General features: G+C 43.2%; 45 non-coding genes across 45 annotated transcripts; all 45 read right to left on the reverse strand.

Moving 5' to 3' along the window:
- Positions 1–55: 55 nt before the first annotated feature.
- TRNAR-UCG (transfer RNA arginine (anticodon UCG)) lies at positions 56–128 on the reverse strand. The gene has a single exon. It is a non-coding gene; the product is annotated as a tRNA-Arg (tRNA).
- Positions 129–199: 71 nt separating this feature from the next.
- TRNAQ-UUG (transfer RNA glutamine (anticodon UUG)) lies at positions 200–272 on the reverse strand. Its single transcript has one exon. It is a non-coding gene; the product is annotated as a tRNA-Gln (tRNA).
- Positions 273–343: 71 nt separating this feature from the next.
- Positions 344–416, reverse strand: TRNAR-UCG (transfer RNA arginine (anticodon UCG)). The gene has a single exon. It is a non-coding gene; the product is annotated as a tRNA-Arg (tRNA).
- Positions 417–1063: 647 nt separating this feature from the next.
- On the reverse strand, positions 1064–1136 carry TRNAR-UCG (transfer RNA arginine (anticodon UCG)). The gene has a single exon. It is a non-coding gene; the product is annotated as a tRNA-Arg (tRNA).
- A 501-nt stretch (positions 1137–1637) lies between these two features.
- TRNAR-UCG (transfer RNA arginine (anticodon UCG)) lies at positions 1638–1710 on the reverse strand. Its single transcript has one exon. It is a non-coding gene; the product is annotated as a tRNA-Arg (tRNA).
- Positions 1711–1781: 71 nt separating this feature from the next.
- On the reverse strand, positions 1782–1854 carry TRNAR-UCG (transfer RNA arginine (anticodon UCG)). The gene has a single exon. It is a non-coding gene; the product is annotated as a tRNA-Arg (tRNA).
- A 71-nt stretch (positions 1855–1925) lies between these two features.
- On the reverse strand, positions 1926–1998 carry TRNAR-UCG (transfer RNA arginine (anticodon UCG)). Its single transcript has one exon. It is a non-coding gene; the product is annotated as a tRNA-Arg (tRNA).
- A 71-nt stretch (positions 1999–2069) lies between these two features.
- Positions 2070–2142, reverse strand: TRNAR-UCG (transfer RNA arginine (anticodon UCG)). The gene has a single exon. It is a non-coding gene; the product is annotated as a tRNA-Arg (tRNA).
- A 71-nt stretch (positions 2143–2213) lies between these two features.
- TRNAR-UCG (transfer RNA arginine (anticodon UCG)) lies at positions 2214–2286 on the reverse strand. Its single transcript has one exon. It is a non-coding gene; the product is annotated as a tRNA-Arg (tRNA).
- Positions 2287–2357: 71 nt separating this feature from the next.
- On the reverse strand, positions 2358–2430 carry TRNAQ-UUG (transfer RNA glutamine (anticodon UUG)). Its single transcript has one exon. It is a non-coding gene; the product is annotated as a tRNA-Gln (tRNA).
- A 71-nt stretch (positions 2431–2501) lies between these two features.
- Positions 2502–2574, reverse strand: TRNAR-UCG (transfer RNA arginine (anticodon UCG)). The gene has a single exon. It is a non-coding gene; the product is annotated as a tRNA-Arg (tRNA).
- A 647-nt stretch (positions 2575–3221) lies between these two features.
- TRNAR-UCG (transfer RNA arginine (anticodon UCG)) lies at positions 3222–3294 on the reverse strand. The gene has a single exon. It is a non-coding gene; the product is annotated as a tRNA-Arg (tRNA).
- Positions 3295–3795: 501 nt separating this feature from the next.
- On the reverse strand, positions 3796–3868 carry TRNAR-UCG (transfer RNA arginine (anticodon UCG)). Its single transcript has one exon. It is a non-coding gene; the product is annotated as a tRNA-Arg (tRNA).
- A 71-nt stretch (positions 3869–3939) lies between these two features.
- TRNAR-UCG (transfer RNA arginine (anticodon UCG)) lies at positions 3940–4012 on the reverse strand. The gene has a single exon. It is a non-coding gene; the product is annotated as a tRNA-Arg (tRNA).
- A 71-nt stretch (positions 4013–4083) lies between these two features.
- TRNAR-UCG (transfer RNA arginine (anticodon UCG)) lies at positions 4084–4156 on the reverse strand. The gene has a single exon. It is a non-coding gene; the product is annotated as a tRNA-Arg (tRNA).
- Positions 4157–4227: 71 nt separating this feature from the next.
- Positions 4228–4300, reverse strand: TRNAR-UCG (transfer RNA arginine (anticodon UCG)). The gene has a single exon. It is a non-coding gene; the product is annotated as a tRNA-Arg (tRNA).
- A 71-nt stretch (positions 4301–4371) lies between these two features.
- Positions 4372–4444, reverse strand: TRNAR-UCG (transfer RNA arginine (anticodon UCG)). The gene has a single exon. It is a non-coding gene; the product is annotated as a tRNA-Arg (tRNA).
- A 71-nt stretch (positions 4445–4515) lies between these two features.
- On the reverse strand, positions 4516–4588 carry TRNAQ-UUG (transfer RNA glutamine (anticodon UUG)). The gene has a single exon. It is a non-coding gene; the product is annotated as a tRNA-Gln (tRNA).
- A 71-nt stretch (positions 4589–4659) lies between these two features.
- TRNAR-UCG (transfer RNA arginine (anticodon UCG)) lies at positions 4660–4732 on the reverse strand. The gene has a single exon. It is a non-coding gene; the product is annotated as a tRNA-Arg (tRNA).
- Positions 4733–4803: 71 nt separating this feature from the next.
- Positions 4804–4876, reverse strand: TRNAR-UCG (transfer RNA arginine (anticodon UCG)). Its single transcript has one exon. It is a non-coding gene; the product is annotated as a tRNA-Arg (tRNA).
- A 503-nt stretch (positions 4877–5379) lies between these two features.
- TRNAR-UCG (transfer RNA arginine (anticodon UCG)) lies at positions 5380–5452 on the reverse strand. Its single transcript has one exon. It is a non-coding gene; the product is annotated as a tRNA-Arg (tRNA).
- A 215-nt stretch (positions 5453–5667) lies between these two features.
- On the reverse strand, positions 5668–5740 carry TRNAR-UCG (transfer RNA arginine (anticodon UCG)). Its single transcript has one exon. It is a non-coding gene; the product is annotated as a tRNA-Arg (tRNA).
- A 71-nt stretch (positions 5741–5811) lies between these two features.
- On the reverse strand, positions 5812–5884 carry TRNAR-UCG (transfer RNA arginine (anticodon UCG)). Its single transcript has one exon. It is a non-coding gene; the product is annotated as a tRNA-Arg (tRNA).
- Positions 5885–5955: 71 nt separating this feature from the next.
- On the reverse strand, positions 5956–6028 carry TRNAR-UCG (transfer RNA arginine (anticodon UCG)). The gene has a single exon. It is a non-coding gene; the product is annotated as a tRNA-Arg (tRNA).
- Positions 6029–6099: 71 nt separating this feature from the next.
- Positions 6100–6172, reverse strand: TRNAR-UCG (transfer RNA arginine (anticodon UCG)). The gene has a single exon. It is a non-coding gene; the product is annotated as a tRNA-Arg (tRNA).
- A 359-nt stretch (positions 6173–6531) lies between these two features.
- On the reverse strand, positions 6532–6604 carry TRNAR-UCG (transfer RNA arginine (anticodon UCG)). The gene has a single exon. It is a non-coding gene; the product is annotated as a tRNA-Arg (tRNA).
- A 2467-nt stretch (positions 6605–9071) lies between these two features.
- On the reverse strand, positions 9072–9144 carry TRNAR-UCG (transfer RNA arginine (anticodon UCG)). Its single transcript has one exon. It is a non-coding gene; the product is annotated as a tRNA-Arg (tRNA).
- A 71-nt stretch (positions 9145–9215) lies between these two features.
- Positions 9216–9288, reverse strand: TRNAR-UCG (transfer RNA arginine (anticodon UCG)). Its single transcript has one exon. It is a non-coding gene; the product is annotated as a tRNA-Arg (tRNA).
- Positions 9289–9503: 215 nt separating this feature from the next.
- Positions 9504–9576, reverse strand: TRNAR-UCG (transfer RNA arginine (anticodon UCG)). The gene has a single exon. It is a non-coding gene; the product is annotated as a tRNA-Arg (tRNA).
- Positions 9577–9935: 359 nt separating this feature from the next.
- On the reverse strand, positions 9936–10008 carry TRNAR-UCG (transfer RNA arginine (anticodon UCG)). The gene has a single exon. It is a non-coding gene; the product is annotated as a tRNA-Arg (tRNA).
- A 504-nt stretch (positions 10009–10512) lies between these two features.
- Positions 10513–10585, reverse strand: TRNAR-UCG (transfer RNA arginine (anticodon UCG)). The gene has a single exon. It is a non-coding gene; the product is annotated as a tRNA-Arg (tRNA).
- A 215-nt stretch (positions 10586–10800) lies between these two features.
- TRNAR-UCG (transfer RNA arginine (anticodon UCG)) lies at positions 10801–10873 on the reverse strand. Its single transcript has one exon. It is a non-coding gene; the product is annotated as a tRNA-Arg (tRNA).
- A 71-nt stretch (positions 10874–10944) lies between these two features.
- Positions 10945–11017, reverse strand: TRNAR-UCG (transfer RNA arginine (anticodon UCG)). Its single transcript has one exon. It is a non-coding gene; the product is annotated as a tRNA-Arg (tRNA).
- A 71-nt stretch (positions 11018–11088) lies between these two features.
- Positions 11089–11161, reverse strand: TRNAR-UCG (transfer RNA arginine (anticodon UCG)). The gene has a single exon. It is a non-coding gene; the product is annotated as a tRNA-Arg (tRNA).
- A 71-nt stretch (positions 11162–11232) lies between these two features.
- TRNAR-UCG (transfer RNA arginine (anticodon UCG)) lies at positions 11233–11305 on the reverse strand. The gene has a single exon. It is a non-coding gene; the product is annotated as a tRNA-Arg (tRNA).
- A 2756-nt stretch (positions 11306–14061) lies between these two features.
- Positions 14062–14134, reverse strand: TRNAR-UCG (transfer RNA arginine (anticodon UCG)). Its single transcript has one exon. It is a non-coding gene; the product is annotated as a tRNA-Arg (tRNA).
- Positions 14135–14205: 71 nt separating this feature from the next.
- TRNAR-UCG (transfer RNA arginine (anticodon UCG)) lies at positions 14206–14278 on the reverse strand. Its single transcript has one exon. It is a non-coding gene; the product is annotated as a tRNA-Arg (tRNA).
- Positions 14279–14925: 647 nt separating this feature from the next.
- TRNAR-UCG (transfer RNA arginine (anticodon UCG)) lies at positions 14926–14998 on the reverse strand. Its single transcript has one exon. It is a non-coding gene; the product is annotated as a tRNA-Arg (tRNA).
- A 1079-nt stretch (positions 14999–16077) lies between these two features.
- Positions 16078–16150, reverse strand: TRNAR-UCG (transfer RNA arginine (anticodon UCG)). Its single transcript has one exon. It is a non-coding gene; the product is annotated as a tRNA-Arg (tRNA).
- Positions 16151–16369: 219 nt separating this feature from the next.
- Positions 16370–16442, reverse strand: TRNAR-UCG (transfer RNA arginine (anticodon UCG)). Its single transcript has one exon. It is a non-coding gene; the product is annotated as a tRNA-Arg (tRNA).
- Positions 16443–16657: 215 nt separating this feature from the next.
- Positions 16658–16730, reverse strand: TRNAR-UCG (transfer RNA arginine (anticodon UCG)). Its single transcript has one exon. It is a non-coding gene; the product is annotated as a tRNA-Arg (tRNA).
- Positions 16731–16801: 71 nt separating this feature from the next.
- TRNAR-UCG (transfer RNA arginine (anticodon UCG)) lies at positions 16802–16874 on the reverse strand. Its single transcript has one exon. It is a non-coding gene; the product is annotated as a tRNA-Arg (tRNA).
- A 215-nt stretch (positions 16875–17089) lies between these two features.
- TRNAV-UAC (transfer RNA valine (anticodon UAC)) lies at positions 17090–17162 on the reverse strand. Its single transcript has one exon. It is a non-coding gene; the product is annotated as a tRNA-Val (tRNA).
- A 71-nt stretch (positions 17163–17233) lies between these two features.
- On the reverse strand, positions 17234–17306 carry TRNAR-UCG (transfer RNA arginine (anticodon UCG)). Its single transcript has one exon. It is a non-coding gene; the product is annotated as a tRNA-Arg (tRNA).
- A 364-nt stretch (positions 17307–17670) lies between these two features.
- Positions 17671–17743, reverse strand: TRNAR-UCG (transfer RNA arginine (anticodon UCG)). Its single transcript has one exon. It is a non-coding gene; the product is annotated as a tRNA-Arg (tRNA).
- Between the last annotated feature and the right edge of the window lie 114 nt (positions 17744–17857).

Below are 17857 nucleotides of genomic sequence, written 5' to 3' on the forward strand. Positions count from 1 at the left end.
CAGACATTGTATAAAAAATGTAAGCTAAACAATCTAGGGAAATCATTATGAAGCTCGTCCGCGGCAGGACTCGAACCTGCAATCTTCTGATTCGAAGTCAGACGCCTTATCCATTAGGCCACGTGGACTGTGTTATGACGTAATCAGACATTGTTGAAAAAATGTAAGCTAAACAATCTAGGGAAATCATTATGAAGCTCGTCCGCGGCAGGACTCGAACCTGCAATCTTCTGATTCAAAGTCAGACGCCTTATCCATTAGGCCACGTTGACGGTTTTATGACGAAATCAGACATTGTATAAAATATGTAAGCTAAACAATCTAGGGAAATCATTATGAAGCTCGTCCGCGGCAGGACTCGAACCTGCAATCTTCTGATTCGAAGTCAGACGCCTTATCCATTAGGCCACGTGGACGGTGTTATGACGTATTCAGACATTGTATAAAAAAAGTGAGCTAAACAATGTAGGGAAATCATTATGAAGCTCGTCCGCGGCAGGACTCGAACCTGTAATCTTCTGATTCGAAGTCAGACGCCTTATCCATTAGGCCATGTGGACGGTGTTATAACGTAATCAGACATTGTTGAAAAAATGTAAGCTAAACAATATAGGGAAATCATTATGAAACTCGTCCGCGGCAGGACTCGAACCTGCAATCTACTGATTCGAAGTCACACGCCTTATCCATTAGAGCACGTGGATGGTGTCATGACGTATTCACACATTGTATAAACAAAGTGAGCTAAACAATCTAGGGAAATCATTATGAAGCTCGTCCGCGGCAGGACTCGAACATGCAATCTTCTGATTCGAAATCAGACGCCTTATCCATAAGGCCACGTGGACTGTCTTATGGCGTAATCAGACATTGTATAAAAAATGTAAGCTAAACAATCTAGGGAAATCATTATGAAGCTCGTCCGCGGCAGGACTCGAACCTACAATCTTCTGATTCGAAGTCACAGGCCTTATCCATTAGGCCACGTGGACGGTGTTATGACGTAATCAGACATTGTATAAAAAATGTAAGTTAAACAATCTAGGGTAATCATTATGAAGCTCGTCCTCGGCAGGACTCGAACCTGCAATCTTCTGATTCGAAGTCAGACGCCTTATCCATTAGGCCACGTGGACGGTGTTATAACGTATTCAGACATTGTATAAAAAAAAGAGCTTAACAATGTAGGGAAATCATTATGAAGCTCGTCCGCGGCAGGACTCGAACCTGAAATCTTCTGATTCGAAGTCAGACGCCTTATCCATTAAGCCACGTGGACGGTGTAATAACGTAATCAGACATTGTTGAAAAAATGTAAGCTAAACAATCTAGGGAAATCATTATGAAGCTCGTCCGCGGCAGGACTCGAACCTGCAATCTTCTGATTCGAAGTCAGACGCCTTATCCATAAGGCCACGTGGACTGTGTTATGACGTAATCAGACATTGTTGACAAATGTAAGCTAAACAATCTAGGGTAATCGTTATGAAGCTCGTCCGCGGCAGGACTCGAACCTGCAATCTTCTGATTCGAAGTCAGACGCCTTATCCATTACGCCACGTGTACGGTGATATGATGTAATCAGACATTGTATAAAAAATGTAAGCTAAACAATCTAGGGTAATCGTTATGAAGCTCGTCCGCGGCAGGACTCGAACCTGCAATCTTCTGATTCGAAGTCAGACGCCTTATCCATTAGGCCACGTGGACGGTGTTATGACGTAATCAGACATTGTATAAAAAATGTAAGCTAAACAATCTAGGGAAATCATTATGAAGCTCGTCCGCGGCAGGACTCGAACCTGCAATCTTCTGATTCGAAGTCAGACGCCTTATCCATTAGGCCACGTGGACGTAGTTATTACGTAATCAGATATTGTATAAAAAATGTGAGCTAAACAATCTAGGGTAATCGTTATGAAGCTCGTCCGCGGCAGGACTCGAACCTGCAATCTTCTGATTCGAAGTCAGACGCCTTATCCATTCGGCCACGTGGACTTTGTTATGACGTAATCAGATATTGTATAAAAAATGTAAGCTAAACAATCTAGGGAAATCATTATGAAGGTCGTCCGCGGCAGGACTCGAACCTGCAATCTTCTGATTCGAAGTCAGACGCCTTATCCATTAGGCCACGTGGACGGTGTTCTCACGTATTCAGACATTGTATAAAAAATGTAAGCTAAACAATCTAGGGAAATCATTATGAAGCTCGTCCGCGGCAGGACTCGAACCTGCAATCTTCTGATTCGAAGTCAGACGCCTTATCCATTAGGCCACGTGGACTGTGTTATGACGTAATCAGACATTGTTGAAAAAATGTAAGCTAAACAATCTAGGGAAATCATTATGAAGCTCGTCCGCGGCAGGACTCGAACCTGCAATCTTCTGATTCAAAGTCAGACGCCTTATCCATTAGGCCACGTTGACGGTTTTATGACGAAATCAGACATTGTATAAAATATGTAAGCTAAACAATCTAGGGAAATCATTATGAAGCTCGTCCGCGGCAGGACTCGAACCTGCAATCTTCTGATTCGAAGTCAGACGCCTTATCCATTAGGCCACGTGGACGGTGTTATGACGTATTCAGACATTGTATAAAAAAAGTGAGCTAAACAATGTAGGGAAATCATTATGAAGCTCGTCCGCGGCAGGACTCGAACCTGTAATCTTCTGATTCGAAGTCAGACGCCTTATCCATTAGGCCATGTGGACGGTGTTATAACGTAATCAGACATTGTTGAAAAAATGTAAGCTAAACAATATAGGGAAATCATTATGAAACTCGTCCGCGGCAGGACTCGAACCTGCAATCTACTGATTCGAAGTCACACGCCTTATCCATTAGAGCACGTGGATGGTGTCATGACGTATTCACACATTGTATAAACAAAGTGAGCTAAACAATCTAGGGAAATCATTATGAAGCTCGTCCGCGGCAGGACTCGAACATGCAATCTTCTGATTCGAAATCAGACGCCTTATCCATAAGGCCACGTGGACTGTCTTATGGCGTAATCAGACATTGTATAAAAAATGTAAGCTAAACAATCTAGGGAAATCATTATGAAGCTCGTCCGCGGCAGGACTCGAACCTACAATCTTCTGATTCGAAGTCACAGGCCTTATCCATTAGGCCACGTGGACGGTGTTATGACGTAATCAGACATTGTATAAAAAATGTAAGTTAAACAATCTAGGGTAATCATTATGAAGCTCGTCCTCGGCAGGACTCGAACCTGCAATCTTCTGATTCGAAGTCAGACGCCTTATCCATTAGGCCACGTGGACGGTGTTATAACGTATTCAGACATTGTATAAAAAAAAGAGCTTAACAATGTAGGGAAATCATTATGAAGCTCGTCCGCGGCAGGACTCGAACCTGAAATCTTCTGATTCGAAGTCAGACGCCTTATCCATTAAGCCACGTGGACGGTGTAATAACGTAATCAGACATTGTTGAAAAAATGTAAGCTAAACAATCTAGGGAAATCATTATGAAGCTCGTCCGCGGCAGGACTCGAACCTGCAATCTTCTGATTCGAAGTCAGACGCCTTATCCATAAGGCCACGTGGACTGTGTTATGACGTAATCAGACATTGTTGACAAATGTAAGCTAAACAATCTAGGGTAATCGTTATGAAGCTCGTCCGCGGCAGGACTCGAACCTGCAATCTTCTGATTCGAAGTCAGACGCCTTATCCATTACGCCACGTGTACGGTGATATGATGTAATCAGACATTGTATAAAAAATGTAAGCTAAACAATCTAGGGTAATCGTTATGAAGCTCGTCCGCGGCAGGACTCGAACCTGCAATCTTCTGATTCGAAGTCAGACGCCTTATCCATTAGGCCACGTGGACGGTGTTATGACGTAATCAGACATTGTATAAAAAATGTAAGCTAAACAATCTAGGGAAATCATTATGAAGCTCGTCCGCGGCAGGACTCGAACCTGCAATCTTCTGATTCGAAGTCAGACGCCTTATCCATTAGGCCACGTGGACGTAGTTATTACGTAATCAGATATTGTATAAAAAATGTGAGCTAAACAATCTAGGGTAATCGTTATGAAGCTCGTCCGCGGCAGGACTCGAACCTGCAATCTTCTGATTCGAAGTCAGACGCCTTATCCATTCGGCCACGTGGACTTTGTTATGACGTAATCAGATATTGTATAAAAAATGTAAGCTAAACAATCTAGGGAAATCATTATGAAGGTCGTCCGCGGCAGGACTCGAACCTGCAATCTTCTGATTCGAAGTCAGACGCCTTATCCATTAGGCCACGTGGACGGTGTTCTCACGTATTCAGACATTGTATAAAAAATGTAAGCTAAACAATCTAGGGAAATCATTATGAAGCTCGTCCGCGGCAGGACTCGAACCTGCAATCTTCTGATTCGAAGTCAGACGCCTTATCCATTAGGCCACGTGGACTGTGTTATGACGTAATCAGACATTGTTGAAAAAATGTAAGCTAAACAATCTAGGGAAATCATTATGAAGCTCGTCCGCGGCAGGACTCGAACCTGCAATCTTCTGATTCAAAGTCAGACGCCTTATCCATTAGGCCACGTTGACGGTTTTATGACGAAATCAGACATTGTATAAAAAATGTAAGCTAAACAATCTAGGGAAATCATTATGAAGCTCGTCCGCGGCAGGACTCGAACCTGCAATCTTCTGATTCGAAGTCAGACGCCTTATCCATTAGGCCACGTGGACGGTGTTATGACGTATTCAGACATTGTATAAAAAAAGTGAGCTAAACAATGTAGGGAAATCATTATGAAGCTCGTCCGCGGCAGGACTCGAACCTGTAATCTTCTGATTCGAAGTCAGACGCCTTATCCATTAGGCCACGTGGACGGTGTTATAACGTAATCAGACATTGTTGAAAAAATGTAAGCTAAACAATCTAGGGAAATCATTATGAAACTCGTCCGCGGCAGGACTCGAACCTGCAATCTACTGATTCGAAGTCACACGCCTTATCCATTAGAGCACGTGGATGGTGTCATGACGTATTCACACATTGTATAAACAAAGTGAGCTAAACAATCTAGGGAAATCATTATGAAGCTCGTCCGCGGCAGGACTCGAACATGCAATCTTCTGATTCGAAGTCAGACGCCTTATCCATTAAGCCACGTGGACGGTGTAATAACGTAATCAGACATTGTTGAAAAAATGTAAGCTAAACAATCTAGGGAAATCATTATGAAGCTCGTCCGCGGCAGGACTCGAACCTGCAATCTTCTGATTCGAAATCAGACGCATTATCCATTAGGCCACGTGGACGGTGTTATGGCGTAATCAGACATTGTATAAAAAATGTAAGCTAAACAATCTAGGGTAATCGTTATGAAGCTCGTCCGCGGCAGGACTCGAACCTGCAATCTTCTGATTCGAAGTCAGACGCCTTATCCATTAGGCCACGTGGACTGTGTTATGACGTAATCAGACATTGTATAAAAAATGTAAGTTAAACAATCTAGGGAAATCATTATGAAGCTCGTCCGCTGCAGGACTCGAACCTGCAATCTTCTGATTCGATGTCAGACGCCTTATCCATTATGCAACGTGGACGGTGCTATGACGTAATCAGACATTGTATAAAAAATGTGAGCTAAACAATCTAGGGTAATCGTTATAAAGCTCGTCCGCGGCAGGACTCGAACCTGCAATCTTCTGATTCGAAGTCAGACGCCTTATCCATTAGGCCACGTGGACGGAGTTGGGACGTAATCAGACGTTGTATAAAAAATGTAAGCTAAACAATCTAGGGTAATCGGTATGAAGCTCGTCCGCGGCAGGACTCGAACCTGCAATCTTCTGATTCGAAGTCAGACGCCTTATCCATTAGGCCACGTGGACGGTGTTATGACGTAATCAGACATTGTATAAAAAATGTAAGATAAACAATCTAGGGAAATCATTATGAACCTCGTCCGCGGCAGGACTCGAACCTGCAATCTTCTGATTCGAAGTCAGACGCCTTATCCATTAGGCCACATGGATAGTGTTATGCCGTATTCAGACATTGTATAAACAAAGTGAGCTAAACAATCTAGGGAAATCATTATGAAGCTCGTCCGCGGCAGGACTCGAGCCTGCAATCTTCTGATTCGAAGTCAGACGCCTTATCCATTAGGCCACGTGGACGGTGTTGTGACGTAATCAGACATTGTATTAAAAATGTTAGCTTAACAATCTAGGGTAATCGTTATAAAGCTCGTCCGCGGCAGGACTTGAACCTGCAATCTTTTGATTCGAAGTCAGACGCCTTATCAATTAGGCCACGTGGACGGTGTTATGACGTAATCAGACATTGTATAAAAAATGTAAGCTAAACAATCTAGGTAAATCATTATGAAGCTCGTCCGCGGCAGGACTCGCACCTGCAATCTTCTGATTCGAAGTCAGACGCCTTATCCATTATTCAACGTGGACGGTGTTATGACGTAATCAGACATTGTATAAAAAATGTAAGCTAAACAATCTTGGGTAATCATTATGAAGCTCGTCCGCGGCAGGACACGAACCTGCAATCTTCTGATTCGAAGTCAGACGCCTTATCCATTAGGCCACGTGGACGGTGTTATGACGTATTCAGACATTGTATAAAAAAAGTGAGCTAAACAATGTAGGGAAATCATTATGAAGCTCGTCCGCGGCAGGACTCGAACCTGCAATCTTCTGATTCGAAGTCAGACGCCTTTTTTTTTTTTTTAATTATATCATTAAAAAAATACACGACGCGTGTATGGTACAAAAAGCGAAATGCAACAAGATAATAGAACAAGAAAAAAATACGAAGTAACATTTGAAAAACCGGTCGCGAAAATGAACATCGATAAAGAAAGAAAAACGATTAGATAATATTGATTAAACAATAGTGAGAAATAAAAAAAATTAAGCAACGTATCAAACACTATTAGGCAGTACATGTTGTAGAAAGAATTCATGAACAAAAATAGGCTAAATTAGATAATAAACAGCATTAAAGACGATTAAGAAGAAATAAATTAACGAAAAAAAACTCCTTATTGAAAATGAGAAGCAAAGGCTTAGAACCGACAGAACACAGAAAAGGCCGCAAAACATTAAGAAAATCCATCACCATTAATTTGTAACTTATACGTTGAAACCGTAATCATCCGGGATCACAAAGTCCTTATACAGAGGACTGGTAACAGGCTGACCCTGATACCGACACACCCGAGCAAAATATTCGTTCTCTGAAGATGGCGGCCAAGCAACCTCCTTAGGCCACCACTCAGGCCGGCGATGACCCTTGAAAGGGTGCAGACGCATAGCAACGGGAACCCTTTGAACTTTCGTAGCAGAGCCAGAAGAAGAAGACAGCTTCTTACCGACATCGCCATCGCTTGACGACATCGAATGCTTAGCACTCCGACGCGGATCAGACTTGACACCGGCATCGACGATGGAAGATTCACCACTACCGGCCCGGACCGGAGAACCTTGAGGAATAGCGACTGAGGCAGGATCGACGACCATCGCTTCACCGTCACCACCACCGCCCGACGCCGCTTCTAAATCGCGGGATGCCATCCGGGGCCATAGAGGACACTCCCGAACAACATGTCCCTGCTTCTGGCACTTAAAGCACTTGAAATCAGGACAATGGCGATAAATATGGTCAGGAGAATAACACTTATTACATATTTTCAACTGAGAATCATCTCGGACAGCGTAAAACTTCTCCCGACCAACAGCATCAGCAACTCGTAAGCGATATGGTAATGATGACAGACTCTCAGGTAAGGTAACACGAACGGTACGAAGTCCGCAATAGAATGATGCCTTTTTATGCCAAACAAGCGGACCCTTGATTTCACAGCCAAGCGACGTTAATTTGGATAAAACGGCTTCATCAGTCACAAACTCAGGTAAGTCCGAAAAGGCGACAGTCACAGTCTTCGCAGAAACGCTTGAAATTTCATATATCTCACCATCAATATCCAAGCCCGAATCTATAACGCCCTCGACATCGGCCAAAGTCTTCAAGGTGAGAATGTAACCACCCTCATCACAGACAACTAAAGCAGAAGCACAATCCAGACCAAAGTTCGCAATCACCGCCGTAGACACAACTTCAAAACTTGGTAGATTTCGTTTAAAATCAATAAAAACCGATCTTTTGAATGCGTCCATCCTGGGTAGAAACACCCAGGAGGGATTACCAAATTAATAAATTAACAACTATTGAATTAAATGCACGAATAATAACCGAAAGAAAAATAAATTGGCAAAAAACCCCGCTTAGGCTTAGCGCGACGAAAACACGGAGTGCAAAATCGAACGACCTGCACTCTCCAAAAGCTCGAACGCAACTCCCTAACGCTTTCCCAACTCCAAGTCAGACGCCTTATCCATTAGGCCACGTGGACGGTGTTATAACGTAATCAGACATTGTTGAAAAAATGTAAGCTAAACAATCTAGGGAAATCATTATGAAGCTCGTCCGCGGCAGGACTCGAACCTGCAATCTTCTGATTCGAAGTCAGACGCCTTATCCATTAGACCACGTGGATGGTGTTATGACGTATTCAGACATTGTATAAACAAAGTGAGCTAAACAATCTAGGGAAATCATTATGAATCTCGTCCGCGGCAGGATTCGAACATGCAATCTTCTGATTCGAAATCAGACGCCTTATCCATAAGGCCACGTGGACTGTCTTATGACGTAATCAGACATTGTATAAAAAATGTAAGTTAAACAATCTAGGGAAATCATTATGAAGCTCGTCCGCTGCAGGACTCGAACCTGCAATCTTCTGATTCGATGTCAGACGCCTTATCCATTATGCAACGTGGACGGTGCTATAACGTAATCAGACATTGTATAAAAAATGTGAGCTAAACAATCTAGGGTAATCGTTTCGAAGCACGTCCGCGGCAGGACTCGAACCTGCAATCTTCTGATTCGAAGTCAGACGCCTTTTACATTATGCAACGTGGACGGTGTTGTGACGTAATCAGACATTGTATAAAAAATGTAAGCTAAAAAATCTAGGGTAATCGTTATGAAGCTCGTCCGCGGCAGGACTCGAACCTGCAATCTTCTGATTCGAAGTCAGACGCCTTATCCATTAGGCCACGTGGACGGTGTTATGACGTATTCAGACATTGTGTAAACAAAGTGAGCTAAACAATCTAGGGAAATCATTATGAAGCTCGTCCGCGGCAGGACTCGAACCTGCAATCTTCTGATTCGAAGTCAGACGCCTCATCCATTAGGCCACGTGGACGGTGTTATGACGTAATCAGACATTGTATAAAAAATGTTAGCTTAACAGTCTAGGGAAATCATTATGAAGCTCGCCCGCGGCAGGACTCGAACCTGCAATCTACTGATTCGAAGTCAGACGCCTTATCCATTCGGCCACGTGGACCTTGTTATGACGTAATCAGACATTGTATAAAAAATGTAAGCTAAACAATCTAGGGAAATCATTATGAAGCTTATCCGCGGCAGGACTCGAACCTGCAATCTTCTGATTCGAAGTCAGACGCCTTATCCATTAGGCCACGTGGATGGTGTTATGACGTATTCAGACATTGTATAAACAAAGTGAGCTAAACAATCTAGGGAAATCATTATGAAGCTCACCCGCGGCAGGACTCGAACCCGCAATCTTCAGATTCGAAGTCAGACGCCTTATCCATTAGGCCACGTGGATGGTGTTATGACGTATTCAGACATTGTATAAACAAAGTGAGCTAAACAATCTAGGGAAATCATTATGAAGCTCGTCCGCGGCAGGACTCGATCCTGCAATCTTCTGATTCGAAGTCAGACGCCTTATTCATTAGGCCACGTGGATGGTGTTATGACGTATTCAGACATTGTATAAAAAATGTAAGCTAAACAATCTAGGGTAATCGTTATGAAGCTCGTCCGCGGCAGGACTCGAACCTGCAATCTTCTGATTCGAAGTCAGACGCCTTATCCATTAGGCCACGTGGACGGTGTTATAACGTATTCAGACATTGTATAAAAAAAAGTGAGCTTAACAATGTAGGGAAATCATTATGAAGCTCGTCCGCGGCAGGACTCGAACCTGAAATCTTCTGATTCGAAGTCAGACGCCTTATCCATTAAGCCACGTGGATGGTGTAATAACGTAATCAGACATTGTTGAAAAAATGTAAGCTTAACAATCTAGGGAAATCATTATGAAGCTCGTCCGCGGCAGGACTCGAACCTGCAATCTTCTGATTCGAAGTCAGACGCCTTATCCATTAGACCACGTGGATGGTGTCATGACGTATTCAGACATTGTATAAACAAAGTGAGCTAAACAATCTAGGGAAATCATTATGAAGCTCGTCCGCGGCAGGACTCGAACCTGCAATCTTCTGATTCGAAATCAGACGCATTATCCATTAGGCCACGTGGACGGTGTTATGGCGTAATCAGACATTGTATAAAAAATGTAAGCTAAACAATCTAGGGTAATCGTTATGAAGCTCGTCCGCGGCAGGACTCGAACCTGCAATCTTCTGATTCGAAGTCAGACGCCTTATCCATTAGGCCACGTGGACTGTGTTATGACGTAATCAGACATTGTATAAAAAATGTAAGTTAAACAATCTAGGGAAATCATTATGAAGCTCGTCCGCTGCAGGACTCGAAAATGCAATCATCTGATTCGATGTCAGACGCCTTATCCATTATGCAACGTGGACGGTGCTATGACGTAATCAGACATTGTATAAAAAATGTGAGCTAAACAATCTAGGGTAATCGTTATGAAGCTCGTCCGCGGCAGGACTCGAACCTGCAATCTTCTGATTCGAAGTCAGACGCCTTATCCATTAGGCCACGTGGACGGAGTTGGGACGTAATCAGACGTTGTATAAAAAATGTAAGCTAAACAATCTAGGGTAATCGGTATGAAGCTCGTCCGCGGCAGGACTCGAACCTGCAATCTTCTGATTCGAAGTCAGACGCTTTATCCATTAGGCCACGTGGACGGTGTTATGACGTAATCAGACATTGTAAAAAAAATGTAAGATAAACAATCTAGGGAAATCATTATGAACCTCGTCCGCGGCAGGACTCGAACCTGCAATCTTCTGATTCGAAGTCAGACGCCTTATCCATTAGGCCACGTGGATAGTGTTATGACGTATTCAGACATTGTATAAACAAAGTGAGCTAAACAATCTAGGGAAATCATTATGAAGCTCGTCCGCGGCAGGACTCGAGCCTGCAATCTTCTGATTCGAAGTCAGACGCCTTATCCATTAGGCCACGTGGACGGTGTTGTGACGTAATCAGACATTGTATTAAAAATGTTAGCTTAACAATCTAGGGTAATCGTTATGAAGCTCGTCCGCGGCAAGACTTGAACCTGCAATCTTTTGATTCGAAGTCAGACGCCTTATCAATTAGGCCACGTGGACGGTGTTATGACGTAATCAGACATTGTATAAAAAATGTAAGCTAAACAATCTAGGTAAATCATTATGAAGCTCGTCCGCGGCAGGACTCGCACCTGCAATCTTCTGATTCGAAGTCAGACGCCTTATCCATTATTCAACGTGGACGGTGTTATGACGTAATCAGACATTGTATAAAAAAAGTGAGCTAAACAATGTAGGGAAATCATTATGAAGCTCGTCCGCGGCAGGACTCGAACCTGCAATCTTCTGATTCGAAGTCAGACGCCTTTTTTTTTTTTTTTAATTATATCATTAAAAAAATACACGACGCGTGTATGGTACAAAAAGCGAAATGCAACAAGATAATAGAACAAGAAAAAAATACGAAGTAACATTTGAAAAATCGGTCGCGAAAATGAACATCGATAAAGAAAGAAAAACGATTAGATAATATTGATTAAACAATAGTGAGAAATAAAAAAAATTAAGCAACGTATCAAACACTATTAGGCAGTACATGTTGTAGAAAGAATTCATGAACAAAAATAGGCTAAATTAGATAATAAACAGCATTAAAGACGATTAAGAAGAAATAAATTAACGAAAAAAAACTCCTTATTGAAAATGAGAAGCAAAGGCTTAGAACCGACAGAACACAGAAAAGGCCGCAAAACATTAAGAAAATCCATCACCATTAATTTGTAACTTATACGTTGAAACCGTAATCATCCGGGATCACAAAGTCCTTATACAGAGGACTGGTAACAGGCTGACCCTGATACCGACTCACCCGAGCAAAATATTCGTTCTCTGAAGATGGCGGCCAAGCAACCTCCTTAGGCCACCACTCAGGCCGGCGATGACCCTTGAAAGGGTGCAGACGCATAGCAACGGGAACCCTTTGAACTTTCGTAGCAGAGCCAGAAGAAGAAGACAGCTTCTTACCGACATCGCCATCGCTTGACGACATCGAATGCTTAGCACTCCGACGCGGATCAGACTTGACACCGGCATCGACGATGGAAGATTCACCACTACCGGCCCGGACCGGAGAACCTTGAGGAATAGCGACTGAGGCAGGATCGACGACCATCGCTTCACCGTCACCACCACCGCCCGACGCCGCTTCTAAATCGCGGGATGCCATCCGGGGCCATAGAGGACACTCCCGAACAACATGTCCCTGCTTCTGGCACTTAAAGCACTTGAAATCAGGACAATGGCGATAAATATGGTCAGGAGAATAACACTTATTACATATTTTCAACTGAGAATCATGTCGGACAGCGTAAAACTTCTCCCGACCAACAGCATCAGCAACTCGTAAGCGATATGGTAATGATGACAGACTCTCAGGTAAGGTAACACGAACGGTACGAAGTCCGCAATAGAATGATGCCTTTTTATGCCAAACAAGCGGACCCTTGATTTCACAGCCAAGCGACGTTAATTTGGATAAAACGGCTTCATCAGTCACAAACTCAGGTAAGTCCGAAAAGGCGACAGTCACAGTCTTCGCAGAAACGCTTGAAATTTCATATATCTCACCATCAATATCCAAGCCCGAATCTATAACGCCCTCGACATCGGCCAAAGTCTTCAAGGTGAGAATGTAACCACCCTCATCACAGACAACTAAAGCAGAAGCACAATCCAGACCAAAGTTCGCAATCACCGCCGTAGACACAACTTCAAAACTTGGTAGATTTCGTTTAAAATCAATAAAAACCGATCTTTTGAATGCGTCCATCCTGGGTAGAAACACCCAGGAGGGATTACCAAATTAATAAATTAACAACTATTGAATTAAATGCACGAATAATAACCGAAAGAAAAATAAATTGGCAAAAAACCCCGCTTAGGCTTAGCGCGACGAAAACACGGAGTGCAAAATCGAACGACCTGCACTCTCCAAAAGCTCGAACGCAACTCCCTAACGCTTTCCCAACTCCAAGTCAGACGCCTTATCCATTAGGCCACGTGGACGGTGTTATAACGTAATCAGACATTGTTGAAAAAATGTAAGCTAAACAATCTAGGGAAATCATTATGAAGCTCGTCCGCGGCAGGACTCGAACCTGCAATCTTCTGATTCGAAGTCAGACGCCTTATCCATTAGACCACGTGGATGGTGTTATGACGTATTCAGACATTGTATAAACAAAGTGAGCTAAACAATCTAGGGAAATCATTATGAATCTCGTCCGCGGCAGGATTCGAACATGCAATCTTCTGATTCGAAATCAGACGCCTTATCCATAAGGCCACGTGGACTGTCTTATGACGTAATCAGACATTGTATAAAAAATGTAAGTTAAACAATCTAGGGAAATCATTATGAAGCTCGTCCGCTGCAGGACTCGAACCTGCAATCTTCTGATTCGATGTCAGACGCCTTATCCATTATGCAACGTGGACGGTGCTATAACGTAATCAGACATTGTATAAAAAATGTGAGCTAAACAATCTAGGGTAATCGTTTCGAAGCACGTCCGCGGCAGGACTCGAACCTGCAATCTTCTGATTCGAAGTCAGACGCCTTTTACATTATGCAACGTGGACGGTGTTGTGACCTAATCAGACATTGTATAAAAAATGTAAGCTAAAAAATCTAGGGTAATCGTTATGAAGCTCGTCCGCGGCAGGACTCGAACCTGCAATCTTCTGATTCGAAGTCAGACGCCTTATCCATTAGGCCACGTGGACGGTGTTATGACGTATTCAGACATTGTGTAAACAAAGTGAGCTAAACAATCTAGGGAAATCATTATGAAGCTCGTCCGCGGCAGGACTCGAACCTGCAATCTTCTGATTCGAAGTCAGACGCCTTATCCATTAGGCCACGTGGACGGTGTTATGACGTAATCAGACATTGTATAGAAAATGTAAGCTAAACAGTCTAGGGAAATCATTATGAAGCTCGCCCGCGGCAGGACTCGAACCTGCAATCTTCTGATTCGAAGTCAGACGCCTTATCCATTAGACCACGTGGATGGTGTTATGACGTATTCAGACATTGTATAAACAAAGTGAGCTAAACAATCTAGGGAAATCATTATGAATCTCGTCCGCGGCAGGATTCGAACATGCAATCTTCTGATTCGAAATCAGACGCCTTATCCATAAGGCCACGTGGACTGTCTTATGACGTAATCAGACATTGTATAAAAAATGTAAGTTAAACAATCTAGGGAAATCATTATGAAGCTCGTCCGCTGCAGGACTCGAACCTGCAATCTTCTGATTCGATGTCAGACGCCTTATCCATTATGCAACGTGGACGGTGCTATAACGTAATCAGACATTGTATAAAAAATGTGAGCTAAACAATCTAGGGTAATCGTTTCGAAGCACGTCCGCGGCAGGACTCGAACCTGCAATCTTCTGATTCGAAGTCAGACGCCTTTTACATTATGCAACGTGGACGGTGTTGTGACCTAATCAGACATTGTATAAAAAATGTAAGCTAAACAATCTAGGGAAATCATTATGAAGCTTATCCGCGGCAGGACTCGAACCTGCAATCTTCTGATTCGAAGTCAGACGCCTTATCCATTAGGCCACGTGGATGGTGTTATGACGTATTCAGACATTGTATAAACAAAGTGAGCTAAACAATCTAGGGAAATCATTATGAAGCTCACCCGCGGCAGGACTCGAACCCGCAATCTTCAGATTCGAAGTCAGACGCCTTATTCATTAGGCCACGTGGATGGTGTTATGACGTATTCAGACATTGTATAAACAAAGTGAGCTAAACAATCTAGGGAAATCATTATGAAGCTCGTCCGCGGCAGGACTCGATCCTGCAATCTTCTGATTCGAAGTCAGACGCCTTATTCATTAGGCCACGTGGATGGTGTTATGACGTATTCAGACATTGTATAAAAAATGTAAGCTAAACAATCTAGGGAAATCATTACGAAGCTCGTCCGCGGCAGGACTCGCACCTGCAATCTTCTGATTCGAAGTCAGACGCCTTATCCATTATTCAACGTGGATGGTGTTATGACGTAATCAGACATTGTATAAAAAATGTAAGCTAAACAATCTAGGGTAATCGTTATGAAACTCGTCCGCGGCAGGACTCGAACCTGCACTCTTCTGATTCGAAGTCTGACGCCTTATCCATTAGGCCACGTGGATGGTGTTATGACGTATTCAGACATTGTATAAACAAAGTGAGCTAAACAATCTAGGGAAATCATTATGAAGCTCGTTCGCGGCAGGACTCGAACCTGCAGACTTCTGATTCGAAGTCAGACGCCTTATCCATTAGGCCACGTGGACGGTGTTGTGACGTAATCAGACATTGTATAAAAAATATAAGCTAAACAATCTAGGGTAATCGTTACGAAGCTCGTCCGCGGCATGACTCGAACCTGCAATCTTCTGATTCGAAGTCAGACGCCTTATCAATTAGGCCACGTGGACGGTGTTATGACGTAATCAGACATTGTATAAAAAATGTAAGCTAAACAATCTAGGGAAATCATCATGAAGCTCGTCCGCGGCAGGACTTGCACCTGCAATCTTCTGATTCGAAGTCAGACGCCTTATCCATTATTCAACGTGGACGGTGTTATGACGTAATCAGACATTGTATAAAAAATGTAAGCTAAACAATCTAGGGAAATCATTATGAAGCTCGTCCGCGGCAGGACTCGAACCTGCAATCTTCTGATCCGAAGTCAGACGCCTGATCCATTAGGCCACGTGGACGGTGTTATGACGTATTCAGACATTGTATAAAAAAAGTGAGCTAAACAATCTAGGGAAATCATTATGAAGCTCGTCCGCGGCAGGACTCGAACATGCAATCTTCTGATTCGAAATCAGACGCCTTATCCATAAGGCCACGTGGACGGTCTTATGACGTACGTAATCAGACATTGTATAAAAAATGTAAGCTTAACAATCTAGGGAAATCATTATGAAGCTCGTCCGCGGCAGGACTCGAACCTGCAATCTTCTGATTCGAAGTCAGACGCCTTATCCATTAGGCCACGTGGACTGTGTTATGACGTAATCAGACATTGTATAAAAAATGTAAGTTAAACAATCTAGGGAAATCATTATGAAGCTCATCCGCTGCAGGACTCGAACCTGCAATCTTCTGATTCGAAGTCAGACGCCTTATCCATTATGCAACGTGGACGGTGTTATGCCGTAATCAGACATTGTATAAAAAATGTAAGCTAAACAATCTAGGGAAACCATTATGAAGCTCGTCCGCGGCAGGACTCGAACCTGCAACCTTCTGATTCGAAGTCAGACGCCTTATCCATTAGGCCACGTTGACGGTGTTATGACGTAATCAGACATTGTATAAAAAATGTAAGCTAAACAATCTAGGGTGACCTTTATGAAGCTTGTCCGCGGCAGGACTCGAACCTGCAATCTTCTGATTCGAAGTCAGACGCCTTATCCATTAGGCCACGTGGACTGTGTTATGACGTAATCAGACATTGTATAAACAAAGTGAGCTAAAAAATCTAGGGAAATCATTATGCAGCTCGTCCGCGGCAGGACTCGAACATGCAATCTTCTGATTCGAAATCAGACGCCTTATCCATTAGGCCACGTCAACTGTGTTATGACGTAATCAGACATTGTATAAAAAATGTAAGCTAAACAATCTAGGGAAATCATTATGAAGCTCGTCCGCGGCAGGACTCGAACCTACAATCTTCTGAATGTAAGTCAGACGCCTTATCCATTAGGCCACGTGGACGGTGATATGACGTAATCAGACATTGTATAAAAAATGTAAGCTAAACAATCTAGGGAAATCATTATGAAGCTCGTCCGCGGCAGGACTCGAACCTGCAATCTTCTGATTCGAAGTCAGACGCCTTATCCATTCGGCCACGTGGACTTTGTTACGACGGAATCAGACATTGTATAAAAAATGTAAGCTAAACAATCTAGGGAAATCATTATGAAGCTCGCCCGCGGCAGGACTCGAACTTGCAATCTTCTGATTCGAAGTCAGACGCCTTATCCATTAGGCCACGTGGACGGTGTTATGACGTATTCAGACATTGTATAAAAAAAGTGAGCTAAACAATCTAGGGAAATCATTATGAAGCTCGTCCGCGTCGAGACTCGAACATGCAATCTTCTGATTCGAAATCAGACGCCTTATCCATAAGGCCACGTGGACTGTCTTATGACGTACAGTAATCAGACATTGTATAAAAAATGTAAGCTAAACGATCTAGGGAAATCATTATGAAGCTCGTCCGCGGCAGGACTCGAACCTGCAATCTTCTGATTCGAAGTCAGACGCCTTATCCATTAGGCCACGTGGACTGTGTTATGACGTAATCAGACATTGTCTAAAAAATGTAAGTTAAACAATCTAGGGAAATCATTACGAAGCTCGTCCGCCGCAGGACTCGAACCTGCAATCTTCTGATTCAAAGT

This window comes from Leiobunum rupestre, chromosome 9 (assembly GCF_980474605.1).
Source record: "Leiobunum rupestre chromosome 9, qqLeiRupe1.1.hap1, whole genome shotgun sequence".
Taxonomy (NCBI): Eukaryota; Metazoa; Arthropoda; class Arachnida; order Opiliones; family Sclerosomatidae; genus Leiobunum; species Leiobunum rupestre.